The sequence below is a fragment of the Schistocerca americana genome, chromosome 1, assembly GCF_021461395.2.
Source record: "Schistocerca americana isolate TAMUIC-IGC-003095 chromosome 1, iqSchAmer2.1, whole genome shotgun sequence".
NCBI lineage: Eukaryota > Metazoa > Arthropoda > Insecta > Orthoptera > Acrididae > Schistocerca > Schistocerca americana.
Window position 1 is genome coordinate 698705909 of NC_060119.1, and position 20426 is coordinate 698726334.

At 37.5% G+C, this 20426-nt stretch overlaps 1 protein-coding gene and 1 pseudogene across 2 annotated transcripts in view; one reads left to right on the plus strand and one right to left on the minus strand.

Moving 5' to 3' along the window:
* LOC124544887 (choline transporter-like protein 4) overlaps window positions 1-20426 on the plus strand; it is a 253893-nt gene that overhangs the window by 106390 nt on the left and 127077 nt on the right. The window lies entirely within an intron of this gene.
* Window positions 4072-4189, minus strand: LOC124555510 (annotated as a pseudogene).

A 20426-nucleotide genomic window follows, 5' to 3' on the forward strand; every position in this document is an offset into this window, starting at 1 on the left:
ATTCTGTCTGATCACTCTTCACACTGTTCTTTCACTTAAATAATTAAATCCTTGCAGGATTCAGGTTACTATATAAAATGAGCACGTTATCCCTGTCTGTAAATTAATAAATAAATAATAATATGTAAATAAATCACTGTAGTCTTATCTGTTTGATTACCAGTTGTATAAAGGCCTAAAATAGTAACAGAAGTGTCGCAGTTTGAATTTACATCCTACGGTTTGAACAAAAGGGACATTTCTTGTTGGTTTTAATGAACTTCACCCCACCGTTTCTGCCCTTTCTGCAGAGACTAGAAAGCAAAACATCTTGGTATCCCTTAGCAAAGTTGCACAATATTAAGTAATCAAACTAGTTTCGATCTAAGAATAGCAGAACAGTTACATATGACACACGTTATTTACATTGTCATGAAAACATTTTGGGATGGAATGTAACATGGCCCAGCATCCTGTTTTGCCCCCACCCTCCTTCTTACACCCTCGAGATTCCTTTCTTTCTTTGTAGGTTTTCTAATCTTGGACTGATACAGTCAGAAATAAAGCAGTAGATTTTTAAGTAAGAACAAAAATTGTCAACAATATAACATGACCATAAAAAAATTGTTTATTTTTACTGACCTCTTGTATATGGTGATCACTTTCTACAAGAATGTACCTAATTTAAACTGATTTTCTCTGAAGAAAAAACAACAAAACGTAATTTGGATTGATTTTTAAAAGTTCTTAATACTGCTAATTTTAATTTAGAGAAAATTGAAAAAAAGAAAGAAAATATTAACAACACAAATATACTTCTCTTCATTTGGAGCGATTCAAAGAAAACTCCCAACAATAAAAAATAGAACAAATTAAATTTAGTAGATTTTTAACGTCCTAAAGTCGTTTATAAGTACATTAGTTTTACAAGAACCTTCTCCTCTTGCAGTGGGAAATATCTTTCACAGGTGTCTTTCCAATAAATCACTCCACTTTCACTTTCCAAGCACTCTATCACAGTAGGAAAATTCCGCAATAGTCAACTTTCTTATTGCAACTATTCCTCCCACCACAGTGGGAAAATTGTTCAGAAGTCATTGCATTTCCTAAATTTCCTCTCTTTGATCTGTCTTACTTCATGGTTATTTAGTGTCACTTGACTTTCTGAACACTGACACTAATTTTTAATTTAATCATAAGGAATGAAAAATATTCTTTACATTTGATAAAAGTGGGGAAAAAAACATTGGTGCAGACTAAGACTGAAAATTTAAAGAAAGAATACAAATTCTCTCTCTCTCTCTCTCTCTCTCTCTCTCTCTCTCTCTCTCTCTCTCTCTCCTCTCCTCTCCTCTCCTCTCCTCTCTCTTTCCCTGCCTTACATTTTGGGTAATGAATCTCAAAAATGTAACTCTTTTATGATGTATAAATAGCATAGATATTCATACAAACTACACCACAACTACTCAAGTTGTTTGGAGTCGTGGTCTTTCTTTCTGTCTGGTCTTTATTTGATCTTATTCTTAGTATAACTTTGGATCATGCTCATTGTACATATGATACGTAAGCTGTTAATTTCTTTGGTGATTTTCTATTTTTGAATAGAATAATGCTTACCAGATAACTAATCAATTTATTCTTTCAACATCTGTACTTTCTCTTTACTTGTCCTTAGATTTTCCCTCTATGCCTATTTACTACATTAAAATTTTAAATGGTGTCTCCCTTTCATTATCTGCGCCTCATGTGGAATCTCTCTTCCCTCCCTTTTTATACCCTGTAAATTAGTTTGCTTGCTCAAATTCCCTTCTGTTGTGCCTCTGGCTTTTTTCTATCACAATGCATAGTACTTTTTCCCTTCTTTATTTTACCTTACTTCCCATACACTTGCTTTTCTTTGCAACAATTACTTTTGGGCTCATTAACTTTATCTTTGTCACATCTTCCTCTTATCAATCTAGATTTCCAATGACTCTTTATCCTCCTCATACAACAGTTATGTCGCCTACACATTTCTTGGCCTGTGTCAGAGTGTACTCCTTCCCATCAGTCCCAAGGAATAAAGGCTACACATAAGATATTTCAACTGAAAGAGTGGCCAAGTACTATAAGAATGTAAATATTGCAGCTTGAAACACAAAAAAAGAAGAAATCCACAACCATTTTGGGAAGCCATCCGCACCACACAAGTATTCATACAGATTTTGAATTTCATGACTCCTTTTATTAACTCTCTACTCTCCAGTAATCAGTTGATTCTCCAAAAACCTCAAAAAATTTTGGTATTTCAGACTCTATTTTGTAAGACTTGTGATCTGAACCAAAATCTTGTCTCCCATCTGAACTGTAGAGAACTTTCCCTTAGGGTCATGATGTTCCTTCCTAATCTAACTTCTCTTTACCTTTTTTTTCCTTTTGCATAATCATCAAGTGCTGTATATTGGTTCAGAGCCATCATGCCCATCTTGCCATCAATACTCCCAACAACTTCATGCTCATGGAACAAATTGAGCCCAATTAACACCATACCAAAACATAGTAAATATTGTCTTCTGAAGTTTGTAACTAATTTCTTAAAAGAAAGCAAAAAAGAAGTTGTAAATAATTGTCTGTGTCCAGTAGTATCTGATGTTATTAAAATGAGAGATTTAATTAAGTGAAAAGAAGACAAGTCAGTTGATAATGTTGCCATCTGTTGTTCTAGATGGTGACAGACCTATATAGCAGTTTAATTCACTTACTTGCTGACTTGTTACCCTGACTTCTGCAAGTTGACTCCAACAGGCTCCCTACTTGTTCTGTGATTGTTTCCTGCTAAGGCTTTTGTAAGAAAGTTAATGAAGGAATGGACTTTGGAGAATGTCAGTGATTAAATGAATCATGCATTTTGAATGAAGATATATGCATTCAATAAACATTACTAGATACTGAACTCTGAACTATCATTAGAATTATCTGAGTAGTCAAAAACAACATGTATAAAGTATTTATATTCATTTGGGCTGTTTTTTGAGATGGCAGTGGTCTTCTTTTTTCATGCAACTTAGGAAATCTTTATCTCCAAGACTAATGCATGTTTAATTATTATAGACTCAATGTGTTTTATGCTGGAATAATTTGTAATTTGACTTTGCATCTCAGAGAATGCAGGCTAATGAGTTGATGTCTGTGTATAGTCACATCTTCTGGCATGTGTGGACTTTTTCTGCTGCTTCTTGGCTGCTTGGTACCTCACTGACAGCTACCATATCTCCATGTCACATTCCATCCCCTCTCACAACTTTCCACCTCCGTCTCACAAAAACTCCTCATCCAGCATCTGTTTCACTTCTCTGTCCCCACCAAAAAATATTCTTATGGGTGGTTCTTCACGCTGCTCTTACACTTAAATACATTAACCTGTTGCATAGTTCATGTTAGAACAAAAAGTGTGTGTGTTATTTCTTTATGTAAAACAATCATTACAATCCTATCTATTTAGAGTTACCAACAGTGTAAAGATTTAACACAAGGACAGAGGCTTAACATTTGAATTTTTCTCCAAGGGTTTCTATTAATGACAGATTTCTTGTTGGTTCTGAATGAAGCTACCAAATTTCCCTATAATACTAGAATATTATTAATATGATTATTGTAGGATGAACATTCACAGTAATTGATGCTTTGTAATTTGTGATTATTATGAAAAGATTATGCAAAAACATTGATAGGTCTATAAAAGATGACGACACATATTGAGGGACTAAAGTTATTACTAGTCTAATAATGTGTTATGAGCTTTCACCGAGAGGTAAAACATTCATTTAATAAATGATAAATCTCAAAAAATAAGTTTGCAAATGATTCACAGTTTGTTTGACAAATACACTAAAACTACTGAACTCCATCTGAACAGGCCTTGGAAGGCCCAACGGTACTGACTGGCCGCCATGTCATGCTCAGTCAAAAGGTGTCACTGGATGCGGATATGGAGGGAAATGTGGTCAGCACACCGCTCTCCTGGCCGTATGTCAGCTTATGAGTCCAGAGCTGCTACTTCTCAATCAAGTAGCTCCTCAGTTTGCCTCACAAGGGCTGAGTGCATCCCACTTAAACCAACAGCAATCGGCAGACCAGATGGTCACCCAGCCAAGTGCTAGCCCAACCCAAAAGTGCTTAACTTCGGTGATCTGATGGGAACTGGTGTTACCACTGCAGCAAGGCTGTTGGCTTGACAAATACACTGCCTGACAAAAAATATGATGCACCAAGAAGGTTATGTGATGTCATGCCAGTGATTACAAAATTAAGTCAAATTTACAAAGAAATTGGCCTCATGAGCCCACATATCAGTATGAATTTGCACTCCCTCTGGCCTGGAGATGTGCACTGATTTGGTTGGTAAGGGTATCATAAGACCATTTTATCCTCTCCTGAGACAAGATGTCCCATAACAATCCTTGATATCCTGCATACTGGCACTGGGACAGAGCTGATGCTCAACTGATCCTATATGTTTGATTGGGAACAAATCTGGGAATCTTGTTAGCCACAGGAGTACCTCAACATCATACAGACATTGCATAGAAATACATCCATGTGAATGAGCATAATCCTGTTCAAAAATGGCACTATGATACTATCACATGTTATACATGTTATCTGGTCTAAAGTGTGCCAAAGTGCAGTGCCACACCTCTTCATACAGTATTCTTCTATCGCACATCACTGTATTTCGCTCTGTGGTGTACAAATGTATATTTTGTAATGGAAGCCATCAAACCCATATTCAGGACAGTGGAAATTAAAACATCCTGTCCAATGGTTTTACATCCTGCCTCCTTAAAAAAACCTCACATTTAGTACTGGGTGAGATTATTTGTGACCGGGAGAATAAGAACTCTTCAGAAAATTTGCACTCTTTATTGGCTATTAGCCAGAACTTTCTCTTTTGTATGACATAAAATTAATTACAAGAAAATAGAAGCAGTAAAGATGAGAGACAAGCAAGGCAGAACTCATTTCTTCTATCCTGAAGTCCCATAATTTTTTTCTCTCTAATCTTGTTACAGATTTACATGAGATGCATTCCTCTCTGTGAAAGAATCTATTATCTCAGCAAAGTTTGTTAGATATTTTTCTATATGAAAAATCAAAACATCATCGTCTAATGCTGAAAAAGCTGTTATTACGGATGGTACCCAAGACTTGTGTGGTTTCTCGATCTGATACGTCTATTTTGTCACTGTCTGCTAGATGAAATGAAATAGGCCTTTCTGATATTGCAGCAGCTCTAATATATGGCAAATAAGCAATACTATTTTGGCAAAAATGGTTTTTTTATCTACCTCATTTACATATATAACATGACAAAATGTAATTCACAAAGTACTGATATCAGATGCCTATTAGGCTTACTAAAAGCAAAAAGTTTTATGTTAGGAAATAGTTTCACATGTCATTCATTTGCTCCAGTTTCTCGAGTGTGAGATTGAAAAGTAGTAGTAGTAGTAGTAGTAGTACAAAATTTATATGAATTTGAACTCGTCATATTCTTCCATTTAATTTGTGGTTGCCCTGTTTCTTCTCCTTCCTTGTACTAACAAACAATCTTGTCATTACTAATTCTGTTATTATTCCTGCCATTGTCAAAACTCATTCTCCAGTTAACTTCACTAACCCTGCCAGAATCACAGGTTCAGTTACCCGCCTTTATTTTATGTTTAGGCACTATTACATGTTTGTACAATGAGTTTTTTGCGCTGTTCCAAGAATAGAATTAAGCAGCGGCTAACCTGGGGCTGTAGAACTGGCCCTTAGTAGTGTAACGATGTGGCAAAAATTTTATGTCAAAATTTCATTTTCCTGGATACACCGACAAGATAATGTGTAATCTTTCTTACCTGTTATTCCTTTTAGTCATTTATTTCCACTCTGGTAGTCTGAATCTATGGATTTTGCTAATGATTATAACAATGGTTATCATTAGCACACCCAGTCAACCAGGTAAACCAACAGCAATTGACATTCACCCATTTGCATTTATACAGCTCAGCTCATACAGCCCTGTCCCCTTTTTTCTGTAGGAAAGGTTTTTTGTTTCTAGATGTGATGGGGATTCCCCTGGCGCAGACAACATGCACACTATACACACATTCAAAAATCGACTTACAATTCATTCAGAAATCAACTTACAACATGTTCAAAAATCAACAGGGATGCATTTCAAAATCATATGAACAACTGAAACTTCCTGACGGATTAAAACTGTGAGCCAAACCAAGACTAAACTAGAGACCTTTACCTTTTGTGGGCAAGCGCTCTACCAACTTAACTACCCAAGCACAGCTAACGACCAGTCCTCACAGCTTTACTTCCACCAGTACCTCGTCTCCTACCTTCCAAACTTCACATAAGCTCTTCTGCGAAAACTTGCAGAACTAGCACTCCTGGAAAAAAGGATATTGTGGAGACGTGGCTTTGCCAAAGCCTGGGGGATGTTTCCAGAATGAAATTTCCATTCTGCAATAAAGTGTGCATTTATTTTAAACTTCCTGGCAGATTAAAACATTTTAGCATACCAGAGGATTCAAAGTTGACAAAAAACAAGTACCTGATCAAATTATCTCTGATCAACATGAAACAGAAAGTTAAATTTTTGTGAGAGCTTTCTGAACCATTCAAAATCAAAAGAATTGTCAGACAAGGTGATGGATTATCAACATTACTGTTCAGTTTAGTTTTGCAAAAAAATAAAAAAAAATACATAAAAAACCTGAAGGTACTAGCAGAAGGCTCCGATTTCCCTCATTGTCTAGCATTTGCTGAAAATATTGCAATCCTCTTCAATTCTTCAATAACAAATCATAAGTAAACTAATGTGTCCAGAAACATCATAAAACAGCAGCAAAAACTTTGTTCCAAATTTTGTATAAGAAGATGGATTATATGGAATGGATGAAATCATGACTCAACAATTAACCCTTGATCACCAAATTTGGCAAAATGTACCAAGTAGATAAATTTAAGTATCTATGAGAAATTATTGAGTCAGTGTAGCTACATCAGGTAGATAAAAAAGAAAGAATTCCAAAACTACAAAGAGCATACAAACTCATCAAGAACATATACATAAAATATTTATATCACATGGGGAAAATTTATAACACTATAACACAGTTGTTAAAAAAGAAGATCTTTGTGGATGTGAAACCATGATAATTAGCAGCAGATCTGAAATAAGTCACTGAAAAACTTGAAATAAAAATTGCCAGAAAAATCTTGTTATCAAAATGTCAATAAGCAGTTTGGATGAAAAATAAATCACAATATATCGAGTTACAGAAAAATCATGGATACTATCAGGAAACTATGATTACAGTGTTATGGTCACCTATGTAAAATGGACAACAACAGGGAAAAATTATAAGCTTACTCTTGTTGATGAGAAACCACAAGAACTGGATAACAGAAGTTAAAGAATATCTAAAAACAAATTGACAGTAATGAAGATACCATGCAAGATAGAACAAAAATTAGAAGCTTAATTCACAAACATAGATTTACTGAGATGTTCACCTGACAGAATTTAGTATGAAGAGAAGAATGTAAAAAGAAAAGCAGTGACTCAATGAAGAAATATTGGGTGGAGGGGGGGAGAAGAAAAAAGTGCTAATTTAAGTTAAAATAGCAATCCTCAATTGAGCCAATAAACATATTTTGGAAAATATTATCAGTAATGGACAACAATGTAGGAAAAGTCAGATTGCTACTTGTTGTAAAGAAGACACATCAGGTTGCAAACGGGCACAATTAAAAGACACTTACACACAGCTTTCGGCTCAAAAGAGAGACACACACCATTCACACACACAAGCAAGCACACCTCATGCACACATCACCAGTAACTCCAGCATCTTGGGCTGGACTGCGGAGTGCCTATCAATGATAAAGAAATACTTCATGAGCAAATAAATTAAGATGAAACAATATGTAACACCACATAGCTGGAAATGCTTAGCCAGGGAAGGTACTATATATTACAGGACTCCCAGCTATGGCACAATTCGATGGTTATAAATTTAATTACTGCTGTAGCTCAGCTCCACTTGACTCCCTTCATGGGTATTATGTATGTATGTTTGCACGATTTGTCTGTTATTTTTAGCTTTCACAGTCAAGAAAAACTGAACTTGATGTATGAAGCTTTTTAATATTAGGGAGGAATCATCAAGACTTGAAGAAAAAAGCTTGATGCCTAACATACTTGGATACAATAACAGTTCTCCTAGTTTACACAAAACAACATTTACTTAGTGTAAAACATAATGCAATTTGCTGGGTTGGACAACTTAATTCATATTTATGGCAAGTTTTCATGGGAGACTCCAGTGCCTTCATAGACCTGGCATTTACCACTATTAGATCAAGGGAAATGATATCTTGTGAAAACTATGAGTAGGATGACATTGGCCCAGATGAGAATTAAATGATTTAAAATGTCCTTTGTTTTTATTTTTAATGAGCTGAGTGTAGGGCATGATGTTGATGTCTAGCAAGCAGTTGCTTTATCTTGGGTCTGTCTCTTCAGAACTGAGAATGTGCAAAAGTTGTACAAGTGTTTGAATATTTTACTTAACTTCGAAGTTAATCTGTTTGCTGAAAGTGACAACTACCATTAATACATATTTTAGTGCGAGGGTTGTTTTTTAAGTAAGGGCCATTTTTATTTTAAAAAAAGATACAAATACTTTTGTAAAAAAACTTTTATTTTCTGATTCTACACACTTTTACCTATTTTTCTACATAGTTGCCTTGTTTATTTAAGCACTTGTCATACCGTACAACTAAGTTTTTAATTCTCTCTTCAAAGAATTCAGCCACCTGCTCCGACAGCCAAGAGTTCACGGCCGCTTTCACTTCATCGTCGTCATTGAAGTGCTGCCCGCCAATATGGTGTTTCAGGTACTGGAAAAGGTGAAAATCGCTAGGAGGAAGGTCGGGGCTGTATGGTGCATGGTCCAAAACTTCCCAGCCAAAAGAATCAATCAAATCCCGAGTATTTTGGGAGGTGTGAGGCCTAGCGTTATCGTGCAGGAGCAAAACTCCTTTTGTCAGCACACAGCGCCTTTTGTTTTGAATTGCTCTGCGGAGCTTCTTTAGAGTTGCACAGTAGGCATCTGAGTTGATTGTCGTTCCTCGTGGCATAAAGTCCACTAGCAAAACACCACGCCGGTCCCAGAACACAGTTGCCATAATCTTGCGCTTTGACAGCATCTGTTTGGCTTTGACCTTGACGGGTGAGGTTGTGTGTCGCCTTTCCATCGATTGTCGCTTGCTTTCGGAAGTGATATGGGATACCCATGTTTCATCTCAAGTGACAGTTTGACTCAACATGTCATCCCCTTCTTCCTCGTAATAAATCAAAAAGTCCAATGAAGTGGCAAATCTCTTCCCTTTGTGGTCCTCTGTGAGGAGTCTGAGTATCCACGGAGAACACAGATTCTTAAAGTTTAGGTTTTCAGACACAATTTTGTACAAACCCGATCTTGAAGCTTGTGGAAATTCCAAAGAAAGAGTGGAAATTGTGAATCTTCTGTCCTCACGAATCTTTGTTTCGACTGCAGCCACCAAATCATCAGTGATCACAGAGGGCCGGCCTGAGTGTTCTTCGTCATGGACTTTTGACGGCCATTTTTAAACTCTCTAACCCATTGACACACTTTACCTTCACTCGTTGCATTCAAGCCATAAACTTCTGTTAACTGACGAGGAATTTCTGCAGCTGATAGGCTTCTCGCGGTCAAAAAACGTATCACTGACCGTATCTCACACGCAGCGGGCGATTCAATAATCGTAAACATTATAAAGTAGCACAGCGATGCGTACACGTCAACTACAGAGCTGCAACTTGCATCAGTGTGAACAGGAAGGATGCTGGCAAGTGGCGCGGTTGCTTGTTGTGGCGTCCGCGCAAACTACGGGACTATACTGCGCAAACAGCCCATACTTAAAAAACAACCCTCGTACATACAAACTCCCTTATGACATATTCTGTAAGGAAAGATATTTTGTTAGTGTTAGTTCCACATTATCATATAAAAATATTACAATAAATGATATTCCTCATGTGGCAAATTAATTATTTATTCATGAGAGAATCCATTAACTATCATATGTCAGACAGTTTGTACAAACACACTTCTGCACCTTACAGAAATCCGCACTACCTAGAGTGAAACAAGTTAATCATCTTGCAGTGGCAAAGCTGAATTTATTCCATCATTTGTTCCTTATGTAAGTCATTAATTAGGTTCATATGTCGCAAAATTTGCATCTCTCACAGCACACGTGTAGAATGTGCTGTACAGGGTGGTCTGATGATATTGTTACAAACTTTCAGAAATGATGGCGAAGGATAAAAGTATTAATGAGGTAAGTGACCTGGTCTGGAAACAATAGAGTCAAAAGTTATAAGCAAAAAACTTTATGATACCTCTGACATTGAATACATGTACTGGGACTGTTGTTGCTAAGATTATAGGGTATGCAACTTTCAGAGGATGTAGTATGGACCAAAAAAAAGAGAAAAAGGTCTAGTAAACATAGGCTCAAAAATGCATACCTTAAGAGCTATGGGCACTTGTTCAATAGAAAGATGCGTTTCACAGTAGTGAAGATGAACAAGTGCTCATAGGTCTGTAGACATGCAGTTCAGAGCCCATGTTCACTTAACATTTTTTTTTCTTATTTTGGTTCATACTACAACCTCTAAAAGTTGCTCACCCTACGATCTCAGCAACAAGAGTACCGGTACCTCTGTCAGAATTATCAGAACAATTTTTCCTTATAACTTTCAACTCAGTCATTTCCGTACCAGGGTCCCTTACCTGGAATTGATACATTTACCCTACCCCATCATCCCTGAAAGTTTGCAATGTAATCACAGAATATAGCTGACACTCTAGCCAAGATTAACGGACCATTTGAAACACATCACTGTTCAGTTTGTAGCTGCTATTTGTATGTGTTGTGTTGTGTTGTAACATTATTCCATTTGTGGTATAGACATTTCTTGCTTGTGAAAACCTTGCTGATCATAGGATGATGCTTGAGTTCATCAGTGTCCTTATTTCCTGTCTTGTGTCATTACTGGCTGTTTAAAGGCAAGTTCTTGCCATTGTTCCTTCTCCTACTGTTTTGACCTCACTTTAGTTCACCTTTTTAGTAGTGCTCAATAGTTGTATAGGCAGTCAATGCTACAATTCCTTAGCAAACACATGTGTTACTAATAATGTGCTCTTGTTTTCTCATACTGATTTAAAATTTTCTTTGCTGGCATTACTCACTAAATCAAACAATGGATAGTACAGGCTGTAAGATCAGCATTTATGAAAAGGATATGATTCTTAATTTTCTCCTGGTGTACTACCATTTCCTAGTGTTATACATGTACACTATTTTGGCAATCAGACATATCACCATCATCATCTGCACTGACAAACTGAGTTCCTAGAGCATGCAGCCGACTTATATCCCTTCGCCCCAGAGCCTTTCCCTCCATGGTCCACGACCATGTGTCGATGGTTGCGGACACTAGTGTCAGTGTCAGTGTCTGTGGTAGCATTGATGAAGTTGCTCTGTCCACCGTGGTCACTAGATTGTTTTGTTTGCTGAGAGTCTTCTAAATTAAACTCAGAGCTGGTTCCCAAGCCTTGCTAAGATTGTAGCCACAATCTCAGTTGATGAGATCATTTCTGGTGTGAATTTCTATGGCCTCTCTAGTGACATTGTCCCAGTATTTGTAATTCTGTGCCAAGATCCTGGTACCATCATACTCTGTTGTGTGATTCGTGGACAAACAGTGCTCTGCAACTACTGACTTGTTGGAATACATCAGTCGAGTGTGCCCCCTGATATTCTTGGCAGTGATCTTTGATGGTGTGTACTGTCTGTCCAATATATGTCTTTCCACATTCACATCGAATCTAGTATATGCCAGCCTTCCACAAATTGAGATTGTCTTTGAGGCTTCCCAATAATTCTCATGTTGTATTGGTTGGGTAAAAGATGGTTTCTCTTCAGTACTTCTTCAGTATGCACCCAATTTTTTACAATAGTGCACCAGTGTATGGTATAACGCTATTGGCTGCCTCTTCCTCCACGACTTCTTCCATCTCCATAGGTTGTACTGTTGTGGTGTGGCACAGGGCATACATAATCTGCCATTCTGGATACCTGTTTTCTTGGAACACAGTTCTGAGCTGTTCCAGCTGCTGGTCAGACCCTCTGCAGATGGTGCATGTCCTGTGTACTAGTGTTTGTAGTACCCCATTTCTCTGCAAAGGATGGTGGCAGTGGTCTGCATGCAAATACAGATCAGTGTGAATTTTCTTCTGATACACACCATGGCCCAGGGTGCCATCAGCTCTTCTCTTGACCATGACATCCAGGAATTGCAATCTTGCTTCTGCTTTGATCTCCATAGTGAATTTGATGTTTGGCTTTATGGAGTTCTGATGTCTAAGGAAGTCAAGGAGCCTGTTCTTTCTAAGGGGCCAGATGACAAACATGTCATCCACATAACGGAAAAAAACATGTGGGTTTTCTTTTGTTTTATGCCAGGGCTTCCTCCTCAAAGTACTCCATATACAAATTCGCAGCCACGGGCAATTGTGGGCTGCCCACTGTGACTCCTTCTGTTTGCTCAAAGTATTTTCCATTAAACAGAAAATATGTGGTGGTTAGGATATGCTTGAACAGGTTGGTGGTCTTCTTGTCAAATTTCTGACCAATAAGCCTAGACTCTCATAGAGGCACCCTGGTGAATAACAAAATGACATCAAAACTCATCAGGATATCTGAGTCTTTCACCGTGAAGTTTTCGAGGCATTTTACAAAATCCACAAAATTGCAGGTACGATAAAGTCATTTACCCACATGAGGGCTTAGTATCTCTGTCAGGTATTTTGCCATCAAATATATAGGTGCTCTAATGTTGCTGACTATGGGTTGCAATGGCACCTCATCTTTGTGGACTTTAGAGAGTCCATAAAGTCTTTTGGCACAGGTCCTTGACATAACAATTTCTTGGCAACCATTTCTGGTAAGTCCATATCCTTGAGAAGAGTCCTAGGCTAGTTATCCACCTTCTTTGTGGAGTCATCATTGATTTTCCTGTAGGAGTCATCATCTAGCAGGCTCTACATCTTCTCAATTTAAATTGTTGGAAATAATGACAGTACTGTTGCCTTTGTCAGCAGGTAAGACAACAATTTCAGGGCACTCTCTAAGATTATGAATAGCTGCCATCTTGGCTCGTAATGTTCGACTTCATATGTAGGCACACCGCAATCTGTTCAACTGCACTGATGGTGTCCATGACCAGTGTGAACTTAGAGGTGGGAACAAAGTTAAGTCCCTTCTCTGGAACTGAAAATACATTGCCACTCAGCTCCATGTCAGTCAGATTAATGACCAGCTTGCATTGGGCCTCCATTGACAGTTTGACAGAGAGACTCGAGAATTTTGATATTTGATGTCCCACCTGTGTGCAGAATTAGCTGTAACCCAGATAAACCATCAATGCAGTCTCAGGTCTGGAGTTGAAATGACTGACCAGATGTAACTGTCGTCTATATAGTTCCTGGGAGTTGTACTCAAGGCTCTGGCAGGTAAAGTGCACCCTCTCATGTACCACGGCAAGGCTGGCCTGCTTCTTAATTGTCCTGCCTGCTGCAGAATTGATGCCATGCCTGACCTTAGCAAAGTTTGGCACAACTTGCTGGGCACAACATCTATTCAGAAATGCAAGATCATTGAACACACGACACCTTCAGTGGTGCAGCTTGTCGAATTTCTGCATGTTGCAATACGTCCTATCCTTACAAAGGTATATGATGTGATTCTTCAGTTTCTCCTGGCATATCTGATGATCTAACAGTCTGCAGGTGTATTGCCAGTTATAGTGTTCAAAGGTCACAGTACTTTGGTGATCAGACATGTTGCCACCATGCACTCACAAACTGGGCTCCTGAAGTCATTTGGCCAACTAATATCCCTTCTCCCCATGAGCCTTTCCCTCTGCATGCTGCAGCCATACAGCAGCAGTCACAGACATGCTAGTGTCAGCATCTGTGGTAGTGTTGATGTAGGTGTTCTGTCCATCCTGGTCACCAGATCATTATGTTCACTGAGAGTCTTCTAAATAACACTCAATTCTGGTTCCCAAGCTTGCTAAGATTATAGCTGCAGTCTCAGTTGATGAAGCTGTCCCTGCTTATGTGATTTGTATTTGTTTTTCATCCTTTTCTGAAGGAGGCTTTGGCTGAAAGCTTAGTGTGTAAAAGTGTTTTCATTATGCCTATCTGCAAATGAATATGTCATCTTGATGGTGATTAGGAATTTACCCTTTTCATAATTGTTGATTACTCACTAAATAATATTTGAAGATAACATTAGTAAGTGCCTTGCACAGATTTAACATGTTTGTAAGTAAAATACTAACTTCAGTCATTAATACTAAATCTCCACATGCTGTTAACAATCTTACACGTTCTTGTTAAATAGCTGTCACAATCAAAGTTCCACTTAACACTTTTCCTAGCACATACTTTAAAACAAAGCAAAATGCCTTTGCTGTGCACATTTATGAGGTCCTTGAATAAATGTAACACATATTACTTGAATTTCAATACTCCTTTGTGCATGCAAATGTAAACATAAAATTAAAGACATCTATAATACAAATGTGAAAAGTGATGTAGATACATGTGATTTTTCTTAGTTGGTAGAATGTGACTTCTCACAGTCTATTAACACTCTTCTTGCAATCCAAGTAGTGCAGAATTTTAGTTCTTCATTAATAGTTTGAATTTGAAACAAAAAATCTTCCACCCCCAACATGTGAACCATCAGTTGTTAAACCAAAATCAAAGATTAAATCTAGATCATATTAGATCTTGGCTTGACTCAGTTCCTATCTAATTATGTCCAAAGCTGATTAATTTTCTGCTGTTCCTGCCTTTGTCATATGGTTCTTTAAGAGTCAGTTTATAGCTTCACTATTCAGTCCCTGCTTTGGAAGAAATCTTCAATAGAAAGAATATAATCAAATGAATGACCACAACTGCTTTTTAACTGTGATGTTGGAAGATTTTTACTGATGTAATCTTATGTAAATCAGGTATTATCCTAGTGAAGAAATGATATGATCAAGAAATTTGATCTCTGTCCTTCCAGACTTTAAATTTTTAAGATTTGCTGTAACTCTAACTCTTTGACACTCTTGTAGTAGCCCATCTCTCTTATTAATTCCAAATGTTCTTGCTGTGTTGTAGTAGTTATTAACAAGTCATCAACATAAACATGTAGTTGATCTAATAATTATGGTCCCAACACTTTGTTAGAGGCTTATTCAAACCAATCAGTAGAACTTTAATTTGGTAACTTTTTCCATCAAATATAAATGTGGTACACCTCTGTGATTATTTTGTCAAAGGTACCTGCCAATAAGATACAATAATACATATTTGGCAAGTACTGTACTCTATGAAACTTCTGTAAATGCTCTTCCAAATTTTCTGGGTGTGTTGTTACTGATTGATGGCCCTTGCATCTTGTCAATCTAACATCTGTTTAATTTCTCTATTTACTTCTGATCATTTGGCCCATATGTGCAAAGACCTTTCTGGCTACCAAAAATCTCCTCTGAAGTAATCAACATAGGTTCTGAAAACAACAGATTCATGAAACCCAGCTCCTTCTATTCATCCATAACACCCAGAAAGCAGTAGATACAGATACCCATGTGGATGTTGTGTTCCTTGACTTCCAGAACACATTTGATACGGTTTTTCCATGCTGCCTAAGAACAGAATACAAGCGTATGGAATATCATATCAACTATCTGATTGGACTGAAAAGTTTATAGCAACCAGAACACAGCATGTCATTCTGAAGTGATAAAAGTCTTTAGATGTAAAAGTAACTTCAGGCATGCAGATACCAACTGAGATTCATTGGGAGAATTCTCAGGAAATGTAGTCCATCAACAAAGAAAGTAACTTTCAAGATGCTCATTTGGGTAATACTTGAATATTTCTCATCAGTTTGCGATCCACACCAGATAGGATTTTTGGGATCCACACCAGATAGGATTCATTTTGCTACGGGTTCATTAAATGAGCACAGAAGTATCAAGAAGATACTCAGCCAACTCCAGTGGCAGATGATGCAAGACAGGCATTCTGCGTTATGGTATGGTCTACTGTTAAAGTTCTGAGACTGTGTGTTCCTAGAAGAGTCACTCAGTATATTGGTTCCTGCTGTGTATATCTCGCAAAAAGACCATGAAGATAAAATTAGAGAGATTTGAGCCCATGTGGAGGCTTATCAGCAATCTGTTTTCTCACACTCAATATATGACTGGAACAGGAAAATGGGAAAGTGGCAGTGGTACACAAAGTACTCTCTGCCTAGATGTAGATATAGACCCACCCATCACTGTTCATTCTTGTAATATATTATTATTATTATTATTATTAATTTACTCATTTTTCATTCCTTCCCAAAAAGGAGAGAGCAGGCCACTGTAGAACTCAATTGTTTTGACCCCAGTCTACCTGGAATTGAGGCAATGGGATCGCAATTCAGAGTAATAACTTGTCTTCTAGCACTTTATTTTTGAACTTGCAGCCTTTGTGTCATCACAGTGAGGGATTTGCAGCCAGTGGTACTAGCAAATCTGTATACCCCTGGTGTAAGCAAAATGGCTCATGGGTTCTTACATCCAGATTACATTCATATTATGGCCTCAGCAGCCAGAGACTGTGGTCATATGTGTGTGAGTTGCATTTGTGTGTGTATGTCGTCTATTTCCAATGAAGGCCTTGTTGGGTGACAGTTCATTTTCTGTCAGTCTATTTATTGTGCCTACCTGCAACTCAGCATCTCAGCTATATGGTGAGTAGCAACTATCCTTTTCATAGTACCATTACATTCCATCCTGGATTTTCCATTGTTTGATTCATATTATTTAGTTATTCTATGTTGTTCCTTTAAAACATCTTAATATTCACACAGTACATCCTTCAGCTCCTGCTTGTACATGGCATTGTAATTAATCTGTTTCATTTATTTTTTCTGAAATTGCTTCCATGACATTCATTCCAACCTGTTCTGCTGCATATACTTCCTGTAGGAGCCTGCTTTTAGTACCTGCTATTCATATTTGTATTTGATCACAGAACCTCCCATGCATGGTGTTGGATATTAGCAAATAAGCCTCAATAAAATCTCTTTCACTACAAATCATTAACTTGCCAGCAGAAAGGTTGATCATTGCATCCTCATCCTGTAAAGAATCAGTTCCTAAAACACAGTCAATAAACAAATCTCCAATCACCAAAAATTAATGTTCCACTTTCCATCCCTTTGATTTTGATTCTGAATGGATTAGCAGCTTAATAGGCTTCTTTCACTGTCTAGCAGCTGTTACCAGTCTTATGTCACTGATTGACAATGTCAATATTTTGTTGTAATTCAGTCCGCAAAATAAATCTGCAGAAACTAAACTCAGATCTGAGTCTGTATCCACTGTTGATACAACTGTTATTTCACTTATGTTCATGTTAACTGCTGATTGCTGTAATTCCTGAGTGTTACATTTTGTTATTTTGGATCTTCATTTCTTGGATTTTAATTATTCTTCAATTTGTTCCCAATTGTTGCAACATAATAGCTTAAAAAAGTTTTCTTCCAGGAGTGCTAGTCCTGAAAGTTTTCCAGGAGAGCTTCTGTGAAGTTTGGAAGGTAAGAGATGAGGTACTGGTGAAAGTAAAGCTGTGAGGGCTGCTTGTGAGTTGTGCTTAGGTAGCTCAGTCAGTAAAGCACCTGCCTATGAAATGCAATGGTTCGAGTCTTGGTCTGGCACACAGTTTTAATCTGCTGGGAACTTTCATACCAGGGCACACTAATAGCTTTATTTCTTTCACACTGCCCCTTCCCATGCCTTTGGTCAATGATTCGGAGCTAGTTTTGACTACACTCAGTTTTCCCAATCATGGTGTATCTGTCCACCTCTTTTCTGGTTTGTATCCCTGTTAGTCCATTGGTGTGCATCATTTTGGTTATTATTATTCTATTGTCATTGTCAGTCAACCCTCCCATTAATGTCATTTATTTATCCATCTGTCTGTCTGTCCATCCAAGGATATTTCACAATGATATAGAATTTGTCAAGGTAATACAGTGCCATCAATGGGCCAAAATATAACACACAGCATACATAACATGTTTTTAGAGGATAGGACAGGTAGCCTATGTGGATAGGACAAATGATCATGGTTGGCTGTGGCCTTGACTAAGGAACCATCCCTGCATTTGTCTCAGCAATCCAGGAAAACCATGAAAATCCCAAATGTGGTTGGTTGGACAAAGCAGCTCCATACTCTCCTGTATGAGGTCAGTGTTAATAGCCACACTGCTGATTCAATAATTCTCTAATGAATAATGGTTCTTCATTTGTGCACATTTTTTCTTCACTGTCCACACACTGAGGACACTCACTTATGACTCCTGGACTGTTTCAATTCGCTTGCTATGTAAAACATAGTTCCTCTCTTTGCAGTCACTCACACTAAGACATCCACTGATGATTCCTAGACTGAGAAGATGCTGCTGTGCCTGTTACTGCCCACCTGAAAAACTAACCCAGCAGACATTACTATCACACACTATGCATCTTGACACAAGAGCCTTGTGAAACCAATAAACCATAATGAAGTACTGAAGTGTGACAAGGTGCTGTAGTTGTCCTCTTTCATTACTATCCACTACTCTGAGTCCTCTAAGTAATCTTTAGTTATGTAATATGCATTACTTGTGAAGAACATTTTAGCTGCCTTTTTAAACAAATGTGTTTTAGTGCCATAATCTTTTTCAGTTCATTTGGAAATTTATTACACAATTTTATTCCATGATATAAAATACTGTTTTGAATTTTTTGTTTGTTTTACCCAGGTAAATGTAACTCCAAACTGGCTCTTGTTCCATCATTAAGTGTAGAACTGTTAATGCAGCATTCATTAATATTTTTCCCGATATGCACCACAGATTTGTATATGTATTCACTTGGTACATTAAGGATGCCCAGTTTTTTAAATAGCTCTTTGACAATAAGCCCAAGTTCTACTTCCAGTTATTATTGTTATGAGCCTTTTCTGCAGTTTAAAAACCACATTCATGTTTTGATCTTCACTCCCCAAAAAAGAAACGCATGCTATGAATTGAGTGTATGTAGCCACAGTATGTCACCATAAGACATAGACTTTTACAAAGTAAGAGTGTCACATACTAATGACATTCTTTTTGCCAGTATCTTTGTGTATTTACTCCATGTTAGCTGACAACCAATAGTCATCCCTAAAAACTTTGTGTTTGCTACACAATCTATAGATTTATCATCTATGATTAAAGTGAATGAGTTGCTTCCTCTTTTCATGCTGAGGTGAATACTGTTTGTTTTCTTTATGTTCAGTGTAAATTTATTACATACTGCCCAATTGTAAACCTCCTCGAAGGTTTTATTTTCTTTGCCTAGTAGGAGTTCTTAAGTTTTAATGGTGACCATAATGTTACTGTCATTGGTATATGAGGTATGACAATAAAGTAATGAGACTGATGTGAAAAAAAAAATGTTGCTTACTGTATTAGTCAAGTTTAGTGTTGTCTTCTTCAAAGTAGTTCCACTCTGATTGCACACATTTTTTCCAGCACTTCTGCCATTGATGGTAACATTTCTGGAACTCATCTTCTGTAATATCCTCCAAGACCCTCATCACAGCTTTTTGGACATCTTGTGTTGTTTGAAAATTGTGTCCCTTGACCGCCATTTGACTCTTCGAAATAGAAAAAGTCACCCACAGTGTTATCTGATGAATAAGGTGGCTGTGGTAGTACTGAAATTTGTTTTAAGGTTATTTTTCCTTGTTTCTCGCTGTTGTGGTGTGAGATTTTTGGGGACCATTTTTTTTCTCAAACAAGATCTTCAGTTATTATTAGACATACTGTTTCTTGATTGATGTTCAGTTCTCCTGCAATCAATTTCATGGATAATCTTCGATCATATCATATGAGTTCATGCACCCTGGCCGAGTTGACATCTGTCTGTGAGGTTGATGGTCATCCACTGCGGTCTTCATCTTCGACATTTGTTCTACCTTCACTAAACTTTTTATGCCAACTAAAAACTTGAGCTCTTGACATAACCTCCTCTCCAAAAGCCTTCTGAAGCTTGCCATAAGTTGTCGTCATGTTTTCACCCAATTTAATGCAAAAAGAAATGGCATACCATTGCGCAATATTATGCGGTTCCATTTCCGTGACATGAGACACAAACACTTGTTAACTTATTACAACACAACTCACGTCTGAGCAGTTGCATCGATGTGCCGCTTGGACTAGAAGCA